The sequence below is a fragment of the Nicotiana sylvestris genome, chromosome 6, assembly GCF_000393655.2.
Source record: "Nicotiana sylvestris chromosome 6, ASM39365v2, whole genome shotgun sequence".
Taxonomy (NCBI): domain Eukaryota; kingdom Viridiplantae; phylum Streptophyta; class Magnoliopsida; order Solanales; family Solanaceae; genus Nicotiana; species Nicotiana sylvestris.
The window spans coordinates 77,878,174-77,897,309 of record NC_091062.1 but is presented as its reverse complement, the minus strand read 5'-3'; positions in this window follow the sequence as shown (position 1 = coordinate 77,897,309).

The following is a 19,136-nucleotide window of genomic DNA, read 5'->3' as shown; positions in this document are numbered from 1 at the left end:
AGGCACAGAATATTTACATAGCTGATATTATGTCCTAATAAACTGACATGTCTTAGTGAACTTGATAATAATTTATTATTGTAGCATAAAATGCTGGGACATGCTAGTTTTCATTTGTTGAATAAACTGATTATCAAGAACCTGGTTCTTGCTCTGCCAAAATTAAAATTCAGGGAAGATAAGGTATGTGATGCTTATGCCAAAGGTAAACATGTCAGGTAATCCTTCAAATCAAAGAAGGTGGGAAGTATTTCTCCACCTCTAGAACTACTTCATAGGATTTATGTGGACCTATGAGGGTCCAAAGTAGATATGAGAAGAGATATGTATTTGTAATTATTGGTTACAATTTTAAGTTCACTTGGAACTTATTTCTTACAACTAAAGCTGAAACATATGATATGTTTGTGACATTTGTTAAGAAATCTCAAAGGAAAATGGATATTCAAATAGCTAGCATCAAATTTGGTCATGGTACTAAATTTGATTGTGCTATTCTTGTATATTGTGTGAGTCATGGCATTGGTCATAACTTTTCTGCATTTAGGACCCCACAACAAAATAGTATTATTGAAGGAAAAACATAACTTTAGAAGACATGGAAAAAATCATGTTGATTGCTAGTGGTCTCCTCAAACATTCTGGGCTGAAGCTACGAATACTGCATGTTACATCATTATTAGGTGCATGATTAAGCCAAAAATTAAAAATATCCCTTATTGAAAACCTGATATAACTCACCTAAGAACATTTGGCAGTAAGTATTTTATGTATAATTATAGTAAAAAGACTCTAGGAAAGTTTGATGTTAAAAGTGTTGAGGGTGTCTTTCTCGATTATTTTCCACATAGTAAGGCTTACAAAGCTTTAACAAAAGAACCATGTATGTTGAAGAAAGTGTGCATATGATTTTTGATGAAATTGATCACTTGGCTGAGAAAGATACACAAGCTGCACATGATAAAAATTTTGGACTCACACAAGTATATGATGATCAATCAAACCAAGAACTTTCGGCGGTTGTCACTGAAAAAACACAAGAACCTAGTCTTCTGGAAGGTGAGCACGATGTACAATAGACAAGGGAAACTAGTCAGTTTGATAATACTGGAGACAATGAATTTGGTCCCTCTATAGATCAAGTAAAAGCTCGGAAGCATCAAAGTTCTCATTCACTCACAAATATTCTCACGCTTGTTGATTCTGGAATGCTGACGAGATCCAAGTTTAAACATGATTGCCTGCTTAGCTTTCTTGTCCGTTATTAAGCCCAAAACTCTAAAGGAGGCTCTTTAAGATGCAGACTGAATCATGGCCATGCAAGAGGAGCTTCATCAGTTTGAAAGAAATAAAGTATATCACCTGGAACCTCGACCAAAAGATAGACTAGATATATGAGCCAAGTGAGTTTTCAGAAACAAATTTGATTACCAATGTAAAGGAACTAGGTTAGGTTGGTAGCACAAGGGTAAAATAAAGAAGAAAGCATCGACTATGATGAGATATTTATTCCAGCTACTAAAATAGAAGCCATTCAAATACTCATTACCTTTGCATCCTACATGGGCTTTAAATTATATCAGATGGATGTAAAGATTACTTTCATTAATAGGTATTTGAAAAAGAAAGTGTTTGTTTGTCAACCTCAAGTATTTGAGATCCATGAGTTTTAGATTATATGTATAAATTGGACAAGGAATTGTATGGGTTAAAGTAAGCGCCAAGATCATTGTCACGACCCAAACCGATGGGCCGCGACGGTCACTGCTATGTCACGACCCAAACCGATAGGCCACGACGGGCACCCGATACCATACTCGATCGAGTACCAACATAATGTATCCTTTCGCAACATACTATCATAGATAACTGAGCCGAAGAGGCTGCCGTGAGATAAGTAGAGTGCAACATGTAATACCAACTTATACATAAGACATACGGGCCTATAATACCAAAATAATCACGTGTACACTGAACATAGGCCGACAAGGCCATATAATCTTTTATGAACATGACATATGTCTAAGTGCCTCTAAGAATACATCATTGTCATAAAGGTCGGGACAGAGTCCCGCCATACCAAACAATACACATCTAAATCATACTGACCAAACAAGCAACTCCGGAGCAAATGGAGTGCACCAACACCTTGTGAGCTGATAGCCTACTTGGAAGACTATTGACCTGTCTATCGGGACTTGCGGGCATGAAATGCAACGTCTCCAAGCAAAAGAGACGTTAGTACAAATAATGTACCAAGTATGTAAGGAATGAAAATCAGTAACTAATAGATATGAGAGAAACACGGAGTAAAAGACTCGACATGTAAGTCTGAATAACTCTGTAAATCATGAAATACTCATATTGTCATGCATATGCATATGAATTTCATGTCATGCATAGGTACATGTGTTTATAACATCATTAAGTCTCTGAGGGCATCCCATCATATCATCTTGGCCACTATAGGAAAAATCATCAACGTATACTAGCTGATCAGGTGGTGGTGCATATATAACGCCATAACCTTTTCCATATCCCATATACATATATATATATATATATATATATATATATATATATATATATACATATATATATGCGTATATAATACCATCTGGTCATGGGTCAATGTGCATGTATAAATACATGAAATGCATATGAAATACGTTAATAAAATCTCTCGATACGTCATAAGACCATTATGCCTCTAATTAATATCATGAAATAAACTTTATCAACCTACGTATTTTCTGATACCCATGAACAGATGATAGAATAATAAGACATATGGGAATCAATAACATAGGAACCTCTAGTATTTTTATGAATAGGGTCACTTATGAAAATTGTGCATTTGCTCATTTCGCTTGTGTCGTATAGATCATGCCAAAAGAAAGAAGGGATAGCCTTAACATGCCTGAGCCGATTCTCTTGACAATTCCTCTAACACACGTTATTTGCGACAACACATAATGGCAGATCGAAATAGGGGAAGATCTGTATGATGTTCTTGAGAAAAATTGTACCGTGCTCTCTTAGAATTGCAAATCACATTGCGATTACACATTATAACTTTATTACGAATTTCTTAGAGTGTAAATCCATATTGAATCTTCATCCCTCTCTTGGTATACTTAGAATCATTATATCTAGATGCTGGAGTGGAATTCTCATTCTCATTCTATTTATGACAATTACATTACGTATGAATAATTATAACTTTTGGACTCTCCACTAAGTAAGAAAATCTCATTCTCATTCCAAAATTCTTCTATATTATTGAATGAGAATGATGTAATAATAATTCAAATTGACCGTTAGTAGTTACTAGTACCTTAATAAGGGAATTCTCTTAAAATTATTGGATTTTGTGGGCCCTACTTCATAGGGATGTCTTGGAAAAAGTGTGTCCAAATTATGACACCTTGCAACATAATATAAGAGTCATTTTATTGACTACATCTTGCTGCCATGTTGAGGTTAAATATTTATCCAAAATATCTTAGTTAGTTATCAATTTCTTAATTAACTTGATAATTTTCCACTAATCAATAATTAACCAATTATCCAAATAATTAAGAATTAACTCAAAATACTACTCACTTGTAACACATTTTGTACACCTTACTATTTTGATCATGTGGTACCTTGTATGGTACTAGTCCATAAATATCGGGTATTTTAGTTCAGGCTGTATTTTAACACAAAATGTCAAACTTTGACGAAATTTGTTTTCTTCGATTTGCTTAGCCTCTCACCATCACGAATTTACTTATCACTTGTTTGAAATACCATAATGCTTACAATCTCAAAATAATTTTATTCCCAAACTTACGTCGATTAACTTACGACAAAACTTTAACGCACGAAAATATGGGGTGAAACATCATTCCCCCTTTGGAATAGTCGTCCTCGAATGTTGACTGATGCACTTATCATTCTTATAACCCCTAGTTCTTGCAAATACTTTAGTACTCCTCTTGCCATCTAGGCAACCGTTCTGTGAATGAATCCCAAAGGCCAGGGCATTCCTCCCTTTAGGCCTCTTTCTCACACCACGACTCGTGGCCGAAATTCTTCCAAACTTGTAACTGTTGCTACCTTTTATCATGCATCCTGTAGAACTCTGACTTTGTAAGTACTCCTAAGCGACTCTTATCTCCTTTTTCCTACAACTTTTTAGCCAATCTTTAGGCCTTACTTTGTAAGGTACAGGATTATACCTTATTTCATAAGTCCTTTTATCCATCTGTATGAATTTACTGCCATAACTCTTACTTTGATTTATCGTTACTGAGGTCTACTACCAAAATCTAGGTTATTCTCATGCTTATACCATATATATAATCTAAGTCCTTTAATGCTTCCTCATTACTATTCATTTTAAGAATGGAATCTTTATCTCCTCTCATACGTTGGAACCTTATTATCTATTGTTGATTCACCTTAATGTTGATCCATATTTTACCGCTGATAACTTGACCTTTTATGTTACACTGCCATTAGGGATCACGTCTCATCGAGGACATCTGGAGTAATTAGTCTGATTAACCAAGTCGGCAGACGATGTTGTTTCAGACGAAATCCGCTACTACCATTTTCTGTGACGGCCTTTTAGGTAGATGTTTTGACCCATTTAGTGAAATAGTCGATGGCTACCAAGATGAAGCGGTTCCCATTTGACACATCGGGCTCTATTGGTCCGATCATGTCCATGCCCCGAGCAGCAAATGACCAGGGTGAACCTATCATGTTTAACTCATTTGGTAGAACCCGGATGAAATCCCCGTGAATCTGGCATTGGTGACACTTCTGTACGTAGCAGGTACTATCGCTTTCCATAGTCATCTAAAAGTATCCAGCTCTTAAGATCTTCTTGGATAATGTGAATCCATTCATGTGGGTCCACATATTCCTACATGTATTTCTTCCAATAACCTGGTTACTTCGGTGGCATCTACACATCTCAACAAACCCAAGTCTGGGGTCCTCATGTACATGACTTCACCGTTAAGGAAAAAGTGATTCGCCAACATTTTGAGGGTTCGTTTCTGACTATTAATAGCATTCTCCGGGTATTTTCTGGTTGCAAGGAATTTCTTGATGTCGTGATACCATGGTTTACCATCTGGATATTTATCACATGGAAGCAATAGGCATGTTGATCCCTGATCTATACCTCGATAGGGTCGATGTAGTTCTTTTCTGGATGTTGAATCATAGATGATAGGGTTGTAAGAGCGTCGACAAAATCGTTCTGAATCCTGGGGATGTGCTTGAACTCAATCTTTATGAAATTCTTGCATATTTTTTTATGTGTGCAGGTATGGAAGGATCTCAAAAATTTTGGTGGACCATTCCCCTTGGACTTGGTGTATCAATAGATCAAAATCCACCATGACCAAAAGTTCTTTAATGTTCACGTCGACTGTCATTCTGATCCCAAGGATGCACGCTTCGTATTTAGCCATATTATTGTACAAAGGAATCTTATCTTAGCCGATGCTGGGTAATGCTGTCCAGATTCTAAAATTAGGACCGCCTCAATTTCGACTCCTTTGTAGTTTGCTCCTCTATCGAAAAACATTCTCTATCAAGGGTATGACTCTACAATATCATCTCTAGGAAATAACACCTCTTTGTCGAGAAAATATGTAGTGAGTGGCTCGTAATCCTCGTCCACTAGATTCTTTGCGAGGTGGTCAGCTAAAGCTTTCCCCCTTGATGGCCTTCTGAGTTATGTACACAATGTCAAATTCACTAAGGAGAATTTGCCATTTAGCTAGCTCTCCGATCGGCATCGGCTTCTGGAAGATGTACTTAAGCGGGTCGAGCCAAGATATCAGATGCATAGTATATTCTAACATGTAATGCCTTAGTTTCTGGGTGATCAAAGTTAGAGAACAACAAGTGCATTCTACCAAAGTGTATTTGAACCTCGCATGGTGTGAATTTCTTACTTAAGTATTAGATGGTCTGCTCATTTCTCCCAATTTTGTCATGCTATCCCAACACACAGTTGAAGGCATTATCCAAGACTGACAGATATAGTAATAATGGTTTCCCAGGCTCGGGGGAACCAACACTTGTGGATTTGACAAATACTCCTTAATTCTGTCGAAGGCTTTCTGACTCTTTTCTGTCTATTTTGTGGTAGCATCCTTTTTCAGCAACTTGAAAATGAGTTCACAGATTACCGTGGACTTGGTTATGAAATGAGTAATGTAATTCAGTCTGCCCAGAAAACTCATCACATCTTTCTTACTCTTGGGTGGTGGCAATTCTTGAATGGCCTTGATTTTTGATGGGCCCAGTTCAATCCCTTTCTTGCTTACAATGAAGTTCAATAATTTCCAAGCAGGGACTCCGAATGCGCACTTTGCCGGATTCAATTTCAAATTGTACCTCCGTAGGTGCTCAAAATAATTTCTCAAATTGTCCAAGTGCTTTGAACTTTTTCGATACTTGATTATGATGTCATCCATATATACTTCAATATCCTTATGAATCATGTTGTGAAAGAGGGTTGTCATGATCCTCATGTAGGTGGCACCGACGTTCTTATAACCGAATAACATGACCCTATAACAGTAAATTCCTCAAGGTGTGGTGAATGTTATCTTTTTTGCATCTTCTTCATGCATCAAGATCTGGTGGTATTCGTCAAAACAATCCACGAACAACTGTAGTTCATGCTTCGCGCAGTTGTCGCTGAGGATGTGGATATTTGGTAGAGGAAGTTACCTTTTGGACTAGCTTTTTTTAGATCTTTGTAATCCACACATATACTGATCTTCCCATCTTTCTTGGGTACTGGGACGATATTTTCCAACCAGCTGAGATAATTAGCGAACCTTACCACATTCGCATATATCTGCTTGGTCAATTCCTCCTTTATCCTCAAACTCAAATTAGGCTTGAATATTTTGGGTTTCTATTTGACCGGCGGTCTGGTAGGATCGGTGGTTAGTCAATGCAAGACAATGTCGGTACTTAATCCTGACATGTCATCATATGACCATGCAAATACATCAATGTATTGTCGGAGGAGCTAAAGCAATTTTTCCTTCTGCTCGGCTTCTAGATGAATGCTAATTGTAGTTTCTTTCATGTATTCTTCACTTCTGAGGTTGACCACTTCCATTCTTTAAGGTTAGGATTTTTCTCATTCTCCAAATGTCCGATCTCTTGTGGGAGATTGTCTGGCATCATACTCTCGTCATACTCCTCGTAATCTGGATCATTACGCTCGACGGTTTTGTTATATGTCACAATCTTGGAATGCGGGTTTTTATCATTTTGATTACTGAAAAGAAAAGCAAAGTGTAAATGAAGCGGTAAATAAAGTTGCAATATTTAAGAAAATAATTCTTTTTATTTCAACGAAAGAGGAATGTCTAAGCGTTCAAAAGATGCAAATGACAAAAGGTACAGACACGTTGCAAGCCTCAATTGACCATGCACTTTTCAAAAAGAAAACTTTTACAGTTCCACACTACCAAGACTCCCGGCGAACTAAAGTTGGACTGGGGGTCCAGTTCCGCAGCTCTTCCCCTGGTTCGGCATCCCTGATGGTCGGTGTCTTGATGTTAGTACCTTCACAAAATTCTTCAATTATAATCATGAAAAACCTTCCCATTCTTTCGATGATATTATATTCGGGTACTGAACTCTGACCCGTACTCAAAATATGCTCTGGCACAAAAATATTTTTCCTGGAGCTACCGGTATGAGCTTCCCCAGTGGAGGCTTATTCTATATGCCAACCTTTTCTTTCTGCCCATTAGGTTCATTTGGCTCTGTGATCCCGTCCAACCTGGCTCCCAACTTTGTTCCCGGTCTGTATCCATATTTCATCATCTACCTCATATCCATCTTGGATCTCTATGGTGACTACATTCCCAAGTTTTGTTCAGTCTCCTCTATTTTGGTGGTCTGCATGACTTCCACTATATGGAAAGAAACTCCATCTAGCCATTCAATAAACATGACATCATGCTCTAAATAAGCTACTTGGTCCCATTCACCATGGACCACGATCTCCTGACATCCTCACTCAAATTTCTTGCATTGGAGTATAGTGGATGGGACGACCCCTGCCATGTGTATCAAAGACTTTCCTAGCAGTAAGTTGTATGAAGAAGAAATATCCATTACTTGAAACCATATGGGAAATTCGACCGGCCTGATCTATAAAGCCAAATAAATTTCTCCAATAACATCCTTCTTCGAACCATCAAAAGCCCTTACCTTTACATGGTTTTCCATAAATTCCCACAAATGGATTCCTAACTCTTGCAAAGTAGAGAGCAGACAAATGTTGACTCCTGACCCCCCATCAACCAACACTCGGGACACCACTTTATCCCCATATTTGACAGTGATGTGAAGATCTTTGTTGTCACTTACGCCTTCGACAAGAAGTTCGTCTCTCCTGAAAGTGATCATATTTGCTAGCGTCTCATTGGTAGTAATGCTTGACATACTTACCCTACTTAGTACTTTTATCAGGGCATCCTTATGACTGTTGGAACTCATTAACAAGTCCATGATTGATATTTGCGTTGGAGTTTTCTTCAGTTGGTCCTCCACGGAGTACTCCTTGGTCGACATTCTCTTCCAGAACTCTGCGACTTTTGGTTCTATTACATTCCTTCTTTGAATCTGCTCTCTTCTTGAATTACCTCGATTTGAATCATCAGGAGCGTAGCATCTCCCTGACCTAGTCATGCCGTGGGTTGTTGCGGAGTCTGTCATCTTGGCCTTCCACTTTTGTTGTTATGTCCATGGGATACCTGACTCTCTTTATCCCCTGTAGCAAAGGCAAGTTGTCGGTGATAAGTCTTAACCGTCATTGTAGGTATCACTTGCACTATAATCATTGGAGTCTTTTGAGGTGGGATCCTTGCGGCCTATGCATTTCCTATTGTGACAATCGTTCCTTTCAGACCATAATCTCCATCCAATGTGATCATGTTAACCCCTTGTTTTGGTGATTTGGTAGTGGATTGCAATTCACATTGGGTGGAGCCATGGTGTACTAAATGGCATCAATGTTTCAATCTCATTTTTCATCTTAATACAATCTTCAGTATCATTCATGGGCACGTTTGAATGGTACACACACATTTTAGTTGCATCAAAATACTTAGAGGGATACTCAGGAACCCTTCCTTCCACTGGATGTATCAATCCTGCTCTTCTCAATCATTCCAAAAATTGGGCCATAGGATCAACAATCGGGGTATAATTTCTGGGACCCCTCTCTTCAAAATTTGGACGAGGGCGTGGTGCATAAGTGGGTCAGTTTTGATGGGTAGCGGTTTGGACATGAGCATATGGTCATTGTGGGTTTGGGTTGTTGTGGGCTCGAGGAGGGTTGTATTGAGGTTCGGGGTGGTAATATGGATGGGTGTTATAGACTAGAGCATAAGCGGGTAGTGGGGAATGGCTGTTTGGGGAATAGGAAGTTTCCGTGATGTAGGTTAGGTTGATAGTAAGGGACGACTGCTAAGACCTCTTGTTTCTTCTTCTTTCTGCTACTGATCGACCTTGATTGGATTGCCTTGATGGCCACTTACAATGCAGCCATGGGTTGTGCTTTACCAGAGTGTATACCTTCTTCTAAGAAATCTCCCATCTTGACTAGCTCGGAGAATTTCTGCCCCATCATTCCCATTATTTTTTCAAAGTATATCCTTTGCTGGGCCCTAATGAAATACTTGGTTAATTCAATGTCGTCCAGCAGAGGTTGTGCCCTAGCGACTTTTGACCTCCACCGACGTGCATATTCTTGAAATGACTTGGATGGATTTTTCTATAAGTTTACCAGAGCGAACCTGTTAGGAGTGATCTCTCTGTTGAATCGAAAGAGATTTATGAAGTCATCAGCCATATCCTGCTGGGTTCTCCAATTTTGCATATCTTGTCGAGTATACCAGGTAAGTTCTTCTCCCGTCAAGCTCCTTATGAACAACTTTATTCTTAGCTTCTCGTTCCTTCCTACTCCAACTAACTTGTCACAATATGCCCTTAAATGTGCGTGGGGATCACCTGTCCCATTAAAGATATCAAACTTTGGAGGCTTATACCCTACTGGCATATCTATATCCTGGTGGATACACAGGTCTTCATAGTCCAAACTTTCAATTCCCCTGGAGACTTGGAGGTTCTTCATTTGTTTTCTCAAGATTTGCAGCTGCTCAGATACTGACTTCTCTTCTTTACGCCTAGCTTACTTCTCCGTCTTGGCGTATTGGTCAATCTCATAAGGCACCTTGGCTGTGATATGAGCTATAAAGGTAGGTTAAGAAATAGTATATACAGGAGGAACATATAGCTCATAGGCGGTGGTATGTGCCACAAGTATGTGCTAATTTGGGTGAGTTATAAAAATGACTCTATTACGAGGAGGGGTGTGAGTTGCGTTGGTGGTAATAGGCGGGTTTTTTTGTATTTGAATGAACTGTGGTATGTAGGGACTGTGTATAGGGGGATTAGGTGGGTTTTCGGGGGTTACTAGAGGTATGACTTGAGTGGTGGGGACTGAAGTTGTGGTGTTGTTGTTTTGGCGTGATGTCAAAGAAAAGTGGTCAGGAATTGAATCCAAAGAAGAAAAGTAAGGTGGTTGAGGGAGCGTACTTGCCACAGCAAGATATGCTAGTTCCTTGATATGTTGTACTTCCTCCCTTAAATACTCCATCTCCTAGGCCATCCCGACTACAAGTTCATCATTTCAGGTATCATCCTTCTCTCCCAATCGTCCCGAGCTTTATGCTATGGCTAGAGCATGTTCAGTCGGGTTTTCTGTAGCAGACATCTTTCCCTTTGATCTTAGATTGTACGGTGGTTCTTCCACTTTTGGGTTGACACAAACCATCTTTTTATTTTTTTTTGCGGGGGGGGGGGAGGGGGAGGGGGAGGGTAATAATAAAGTAAAAAACAAGAAAAAAGAAAAAGAAAAAGAAACAGAAGTCAGTTTCTTCATTTATACAAGGAGGAAATCACATAGAGCAATTAATTCACGTATTCAGGCTAGCACATTTTCCTAGAATTCGTGGGACCTCTCATTGCCGGAGGTAGTCCTACATCGCAAATGTTTGACAAATAATTAGACTTAACACATTTGGATTCGAAGAAAGTTTGTTTTCATTGATAATGTTTGGACTATGATAAGAGGGAACACAGGTTACATCATTGTTTCTAATATTCATAGAACTGCATGGGCTTAAACAACTTTTCCTTTAGGAAAGTAAGAAAACTAGGGATAAGGGTACAAAGTGGAAAAGAAGCGGAATCAACCAACTTCTAGTAACAATCCCCGGATCATTCCCCATCTCCTGTTCTTCTTCTTCTTCTTCTTCTTCTTCTTCTTCTTCTTCTTTTTCTTCTTCTTCTTCTGGTTCTTCCTTCGGATCTTTTTCAAACTCCTCCTCCTCGTCGTTGAACTCAGACTCCTCTCTTAGATCTCCTTTCGACTCTATCTTAGATTCTATCAGGGTGCATTCCACTAACCGGTCATCGTCTTTGGTAGATGGCAACATATTATCGATGGATCCTGGGAGCACTTAACTGTACATTAAGGTAGTCACCAGGTAATGTGGCAATATCTCATGGTAAATTTGCAAAGAAACTAGTGCGTCCTCCTGCCAGGCTATACTTTCTCTACTTGGTCGGGCTAGCTCATCTTCCTCATTGATCCAGACATAATACTCTGAAGTGCACCACGAGTTTTGACCTATTGACATTATGACCATATCGTTCCACTCTTCTTGGATCCTTCTTATCATAGGGATTGGAATATGTCTGTTGTACTCATGCTCATATAGCGTTGTCCTCATCCATAAAGTCACATCCTGGATCATCTCGAACTGTCTGATAACCCGTATGGGTGAGTATGGTTGGATGCCTTCAAGTCCGATCAGCTCAGTGAAGTATTTTTGAGGAGTCATTAAGATTGCCCTCCTTCCTAACCATGACAGCTTCTAATTGACCCATTCTCCACTTAGATTAGTTAGCGTTTCCCTCCACTCTTCTTGCCCATGTGGGGAGACCCAATGTCTCATCCTCTTGTTGTGGCTGCGGATCATGTTGCTGACGCTCACAAAGTAGTCGATGGTGGCCTCTCGCTAGAGAATGTTCTGTGGCCTAGATCTGAAGTAGTAAGTTATAACCCTTAAATAAATCATACCCCCATGCACATGCAGACAAATCGCTTAGAATCTCGGCTAGTACCATTGGCACCAGAGTAGCTTGAAGGTTACCGTGGAAAGTTGCCAGAACTACGGGTAATAAATTGATGTTGATCCGACCCTTTTTTTGCGAGAATACCAATAATCCCAATAGTGATAATGAGAAAGTGATATTCATGAGACTCTCTCACATTGCTTGATCACACTGAAACTCTCCCGAATACCACTCGTAGCTTTCGCGATGTCCAAATCTACCCAACAGCTAGTCTGGGCTCACCCATCTTCCCTCTATATTTCTCAAACCTCAACTGCTAGCCAGACCCAAAGCATCCAAGAACCTGTAACCGCGCATAGTGACTGGAAGTATTGGTTTACTTCCTATGAATGGCAGCTCCGTGAAACTGGTAACTTCTTCCAATGTCGGTACTAACTTACAGTCAGCAAACTTGGACACCACCTTGGCCGGATCCCAAAACTCAATCAGCAGGCAAGTAAGCACCATGTCTACTCGGATGTTTAACAAAGCGGTCAGTGCCCCCAGGTTTGTCCGAATCTCGTCTCTGTGTTCCCGACAGATGTTCTTCCCCCACTGCTTCAATTTGTGTGGCTCTCATCACCATGTTAATATCGGGGATGTTTTGGTTGATTTCTATTTGCTGAAGTGGGTACATAAAGGCTTTGATAAGTGTTTGCTTCAGATCATTATATGTCTTGTCAGGTTTGTTCATCTTTCCACAGAAGTCATATCGTTGGGTGCATGACCTGTTGAGATCAACATGGTTTTCCTAATTGTGTGTCGATTCCAAGGACCGACTCACCTAAGGTTTATGCAGCATGACCTATTTTTTCTAGAGTGGAGTGTTTCCTAATTTTGAGTTAGACTGAAGACTGCGAGAAGTTATGTCAGTTGACCTGACAAAACCATTCTCTAAAACTAGAGAGTTTTGAAAAGAAGGTTTGAAGGGGTGTAAAAGACAACCCTCGCATGCCATTGTGTGTGATAGTGTATGGCCAAAACTTGATAGGAAGGAACATGATGAAAATATGTGTAAAGCAGTAACAGATAAGGGTGTAGCAATAATAAGCATGATAATAGGCATAAAGAGCAAATAAAACAAGTAAGTATGTAATTGCGAATTTAACCACAATTAAAGCAATGTACAAACAAATTTAAATGTCGAATTCAATTTAAGTATGCTAAGGTCAGAACCTAATTGTGATTCCCCAGCAGAGTCATCATGTTATTGCACCCTATTTTGCACTAGTCAAAACAAGATTCAACTTATGGTTTCTCTGTTGTTGATGAAAGAGAGTCGCTACCTAATATTTAAAGGTATACTACGGTACCTGTTGAATTACTAAAGGTTGTGTTCTTTACAAGTCTGCTAACCGGTGAGATTATGGGTAAGGGTTCTTGTTCTTCTAAGGGGAAGGTGTTAGGCACCCCTTAAAATCTACCTGAGATAGCTCCATGGGACTTAGACTAGATTTGGGACTAATTGTTTGTACTATACCTTAACTAGTGTTCAAAGAGTGTAGCTTACCATATACTAGGGGATAATATCTATATAGGAAGAGCATGGTTTAAAGAGGATGAATTTTAAAGAAGAGTTTTGAGGAAAATAACGTTAGTGTATTTAAGCTTGAAAAGAACTTTGAAAGATGAAACGTTTGTTATGAAAGTTTTTTAAAAGAAGTTAAGTTAATGCACTTTGTTTCCCAAAGAATAGAGGTTCATATTATTCTAATGAGGTGAAAGTGTTAAGAAAAATGATCTGAAGATATACCTTGGTTTTAAATAGAAAACCGTTTGAAATCCTTTATTTTTGGGGTGACATCAGTTAATCTTTTTGAAATAGCTGATTCCCTTTTAGAAAGATTAAACTCGCAACTCGGTTCTGATTTTTCCTTTTGAAAGAAGGCCAGTTCTGAACTGACTCAATCTTCTTAGAATCCACTTTATTGCCCTAGGAATATACAAAATGGCCTAAAAGGCAACCTAAGCCCAACCAGAACTCACATTTCGAAAGCTTGGCATAAAAACTAACGATCCTCCAGAAACTGAAGTACAATCCGGAGATGCTTCTCATGCTCCTCTTGATTGTGGGAGTAAACCGAAATACTTCAATGAAGATGATCTTGATGGAATCTAGATAAGGCTTGAACACTTGGTTCATCAAATCCATAAAGGCTGCTGACGCATTAGTCAAGCCAAATAACATCACCAAAAAGTTGTAGTGACCATACCGAGTCCGAAAAGTTGTCTTAGGGACATCCGATGCCCTAATCTTCACTTGATGGTAGCCAGAGCTCACATAATTCTTGGAAAACACCTTGGCACCCTGAAGCTAGTAAAATAAGTCAGTAATCCCCGGCAACAGATACTTGTTCTTGACAGTGATCTTGTCCAACTGCCGATAGTCTATGCACGTCGTCATCGACTCTTCCTTCTTATTCATAAACAACACTGGCATACCCCAAGACGAGACAATAGGTCTAATGAATCCCTTGTCAAGAATATCGTGCAACTACTCCTTTAATTCTTTCAACTCAACTGGGGCCATATGGTATGGTGGAACACAAATAGGATGAGTGCCAGAAACAAATTCAATGCAAAAGTCGATATCATTGTCGGGTGGCATGCCCGACAAGGTTGTAGGAAACACCATTGGAACTCACACACAACCGAGACCGAATTCATGGAAGGAATCTCCGTACTAAAATCATGGATTTACACCAAATACACCAAAACACCCCTTCTCAACCATATGCTGAGCACATATGAAATAACCCTACCAGTGGAATGTCCAAGAGTCCTTAACTACTCCAATCGAGGAAACCCCGACATGGCTAATGCCACCATCTTAGCATGACAATCTAGGATAGTGTGATATGGATATAACCAATCTATGCCCAAAATCACATCAAAATCTACCATGCGAAGTAATAGAAGGTCAAAGGTTTGCATGATTTATCTCTTAAAAATGCGGCTATTCATGTAGCTTTATAAGATAAAATATCACTAGAAAACATGTCATGGGTATAACTTTTGGAAAAAAAATTAGTCTTAATTGGAGTTATGTTTTTAAAATTCATTGGAGTATGATTGTTCGCAATTACCAACCGTGTTGGTTTTGTTTTGTGAAAATCAACCTTGTAAACATCCTTTCAATTCTAACTTTTCAAAGAGGGGTCGTTTCGCTTTTTAGTCTGTCAAACTTAAGAGCTTTAAAAGAAAAACTGGTTAGCAATAATAAAATGAAGTCTTCTATTTGTTAAGAAAAATAAGTGATCAAAGCATCAAAGTATTAAGGCGGACATGATTTTAAATTTAAATTCTATTTTGTTTACTTATGGATCATGGTTTGCCTATGTTCCTAAAACAATCAAAATATACCAAAGGTTTCCAATAATGATGTTAGTATCAAATATATACATAGAATAAACGACTAGCTATATTGTCTTAAAGTGAGAAGTGGAAAGGAACTGGACTTTCGAAATTGGGCCAGGGGACCAGGCCCAGCAGATCTACAAGCAGCGACAAACTTCATTCAAATAAAGGTGTCCCATACTGCATTTGGGCCTGAGCTCCAAAGAACTCGTGGTCGGATAAGGTTAAGATCCATTATGAGTGGAATCGTTGATGGACTTGAAATAATGCAAAATTGTCCTGTCTCTCAAAGTGATGAAATTTGTGTAAGGATTTGGGAAAAGTTAATTACAGTCACATTGAAGAGAAAGGCTGGTTCTCTCCATCTTCCAGTCCCCACTTAAACTTGTTAATTAGGATAACAATGTTTGTGTTCTCTAGATCTTATCTGCTCTCTTTCTTCTTTGTCTTCGTTTTTCTTCCATCAAATTGCAGCTTGCATAAGCTATTAGGTTCCTTTTTCTTTTGGCTAATTAGTTGAGAGTTCTATAAAATCATCTAATTAGGTACAGAGAAAAAATAAAAATTAAAATTAAAAAAATATATAGTGTATTTAATATATATGGATGTATACTTTGAAACAAATTCGTTCAATTCGGTCATAGGCAGCGACAAATCGAGCTACAAAGCAGTAGGTGTGCTAGAGAAAAATTCTTGGAATAAGTTTATAAATATATATCACAATCACTTCAAGAATCAAGATACTAAACAATTTACTCCATCATTGTTACACTTATGGTTATAGCAGATTTTGATCATTTATTTTTCAAAGTGTCCAACTAAGTAAAACTTTGTGAACATATGTAATCCCTTGTTTGCTGCTTTTATGAGAGTTCTATATACTGTTGTTTAATTAAGAAGGGCAGTCTGAGAGAAAATTCATTTACCTGTCAATATCTTTACAAAAAGTATCTTCCAAATAATACCGCACTATCGGATTTAAACACGAAGTGATTTTAGTAGGCAATTGGACATAAGAATTGAAAAATTCCCCAAAAAAGAAAAAATTTCAAGTAAAAATGATATTTCAAAAGTAGAGTCGTGTTTGGACATGAAGAAAATTTTGGGTTATTTTTGAAGTTTTGTGAGTGATCTGAGTGAAAATTTTGAAAAACAGTTTTTTGGAGTTTTTCAAATTTTCAAAAAATTCCTAAATTCATTTCCAAATAAAAATTAAAAATTTTTTGGTCAAAAATTGATTTCGAAAAAAAGTGAATTTTTTGAAAAAAGTGATTTTTTTTTATGTCCAAACGGGCTTAATGAGGGTCAATTTCCGCCTTTAGCGTAGTAGTCTTTCCTTTCACAATTATAGATGTACTAATCATGCATAACTATGTCCCATAAAAAGCACTAACCAATCGCTACAAATATAATCCAGTCTAATAGCCTGTCTGGCCAAGCTGCAAAAATTAGCTTATTTTGAGAAGTGCTTTTTTTTCAAAAATGCTTTTCTCAAAAGTACTTTTGGTGAGAAACAGTTTGTGTTTGGCTAATTAGTTTGAAAAGCACTTCTGAGCAGCAATTAGTGTTTGGCCAAGCTTGAAAACACTGCTTTTAAGTGTATTTTTATCAAAAGTGCTTCTCAAAAAAGTGCTTTTGGAGAGAAGCTACTTTTTTCTGCTTCTCCTCAAAAACACTTTTTTCCTTCCAAAAGCTTGGCCAAACACCTCAATTTTTGGCCAAAAGCACTTTTGGTCAAAAAAAAAGAACACTTTTGGCCAAAAAGAAGTTTGGCAAAACAGGCTATAAGAGTTTGGAGTCGAATCCCACTGAAAAATAAGATTTAGCTACAACTATTCACTATCATTAAATAGACGAGTTCGAATAATATTCTGAGTAATAATGATTACAGTTTTTATTTCTAACTAAATACTAATAAATATTACAGCAGTAAAATTACCAACTAAAGGTACTAAAGTTTGGGGTCAAGATTAAAAAAGCATAGCGTTATGATTTCCCCAATTGTTGGAATTCTTCACACCACGTATTCTATAATTGCGCCTAATTATTCTCTACTGATCACGAGCACTCGAGTTATCGTAATTCTCTCTCGAGCAACTACAATAATGTACAAGTCGTATTCTCTCGAATTACGCTGGCTTGCACTTTCTCACCGCTCAGTATGATCACTTCAAAGCTTCATTATCTCTATTTCGCTTTTATACCTGCCGTATTGATCTCTTATATACCTTGAAAGTGACGATATTCAACAACAACCTAAATATGTACTCTTTCTCAAGCAATACATGATAAATAGGCACAATTAATTGAGAACTCTTTAATTAACTAAAATAAGCACATACTTGAGCAAGTAGGAAAATTCAAAGGCAAAATTATATTAGAATGTAACGAGAATTCATTCTCCAGAAGATTCAATCAAAATCTAAATAATAATTTAGCTATTCAAAGCATGCTAACAATTACGTTAATAATTGAAAGCATTAATGTACAAACTATGAAGAATTGGAAGACGAATGCATGTGATCTGGTGCGTACAATTGTTCTAGTCGTCTTGTGCCTCCAAAATAATGTCCAACCCTCTAAAAACAACTTTAAGGAGTATTTATACGTTAGGGTCGAATTGTTCAAGTCCAAAACCAACAAGGAGATCAACCTTTCTTGGATAGAGGGTATTGGCGCGAGGCATTGTAGGAGGCGCTGAACTCGGCGCCCTAAGCCTCCCCTAGTGCCGTCTAAGGCACGATGGTTTCCTCGCCCTATAGCTTGCCTAGCACGGTTTAGAGCGCATTACTTTCGTGGCCTTGTGTCCTGGTTCCTCCCGTACTCTATTTTAATGTCTTTGATGCCTTTTTATCCAATTTTCTTTCCACTTTATTCGCAAGTGAGCCTACATACAAAAATACCTTAATTAAGCACAAACATAATACAAATTGTTAATATTACAAACAAAACATAAGGTAAATGACGATATAAAGAACAACATTTTAGCCTCACATCATGTACTAAACAACAAGTTTTTGAAGAATTTCTTTTTTTTCTCGTGAAAATTTATTTGAAGTATTCATAAAGAGTACATAGCCAAATAAATTTTAAACATGAAGTGCTTTGAGATGAGAGTTGCTGGAAAGGTTAAGAACGTGTAATCAGAGCTGTTTGCTAGGCTGGTTTCTTGTTAATCTAGGTACGATTAACATTGTGAACTGTGAGTTACAATTTGACCGAAGTATTCGTAATCTCGATGCCTCGACTTTCCATGGCCTTTTGAGTCCGATTGGCATCCGATGTTCCATGATTGAACTACTCCAAAGGGTTGTTTGATTTCTAGTATAACAAAACAATAATTCTTGTATAATATATTCTACATAACTACGATATATTAAGTTGCACCATAAAATTATGCATCACTAATGTAATTTCTGCATAAGTGCAATATTTGGTTTTCATGATAAAATTCCGTACAATTATTGCGTTATTTTTTCTATTAAATTATAAATATGTGTACGGTTAAAATCGGGGCAGAGTTTTCCCCGATTCCCCGATATAAAAACACG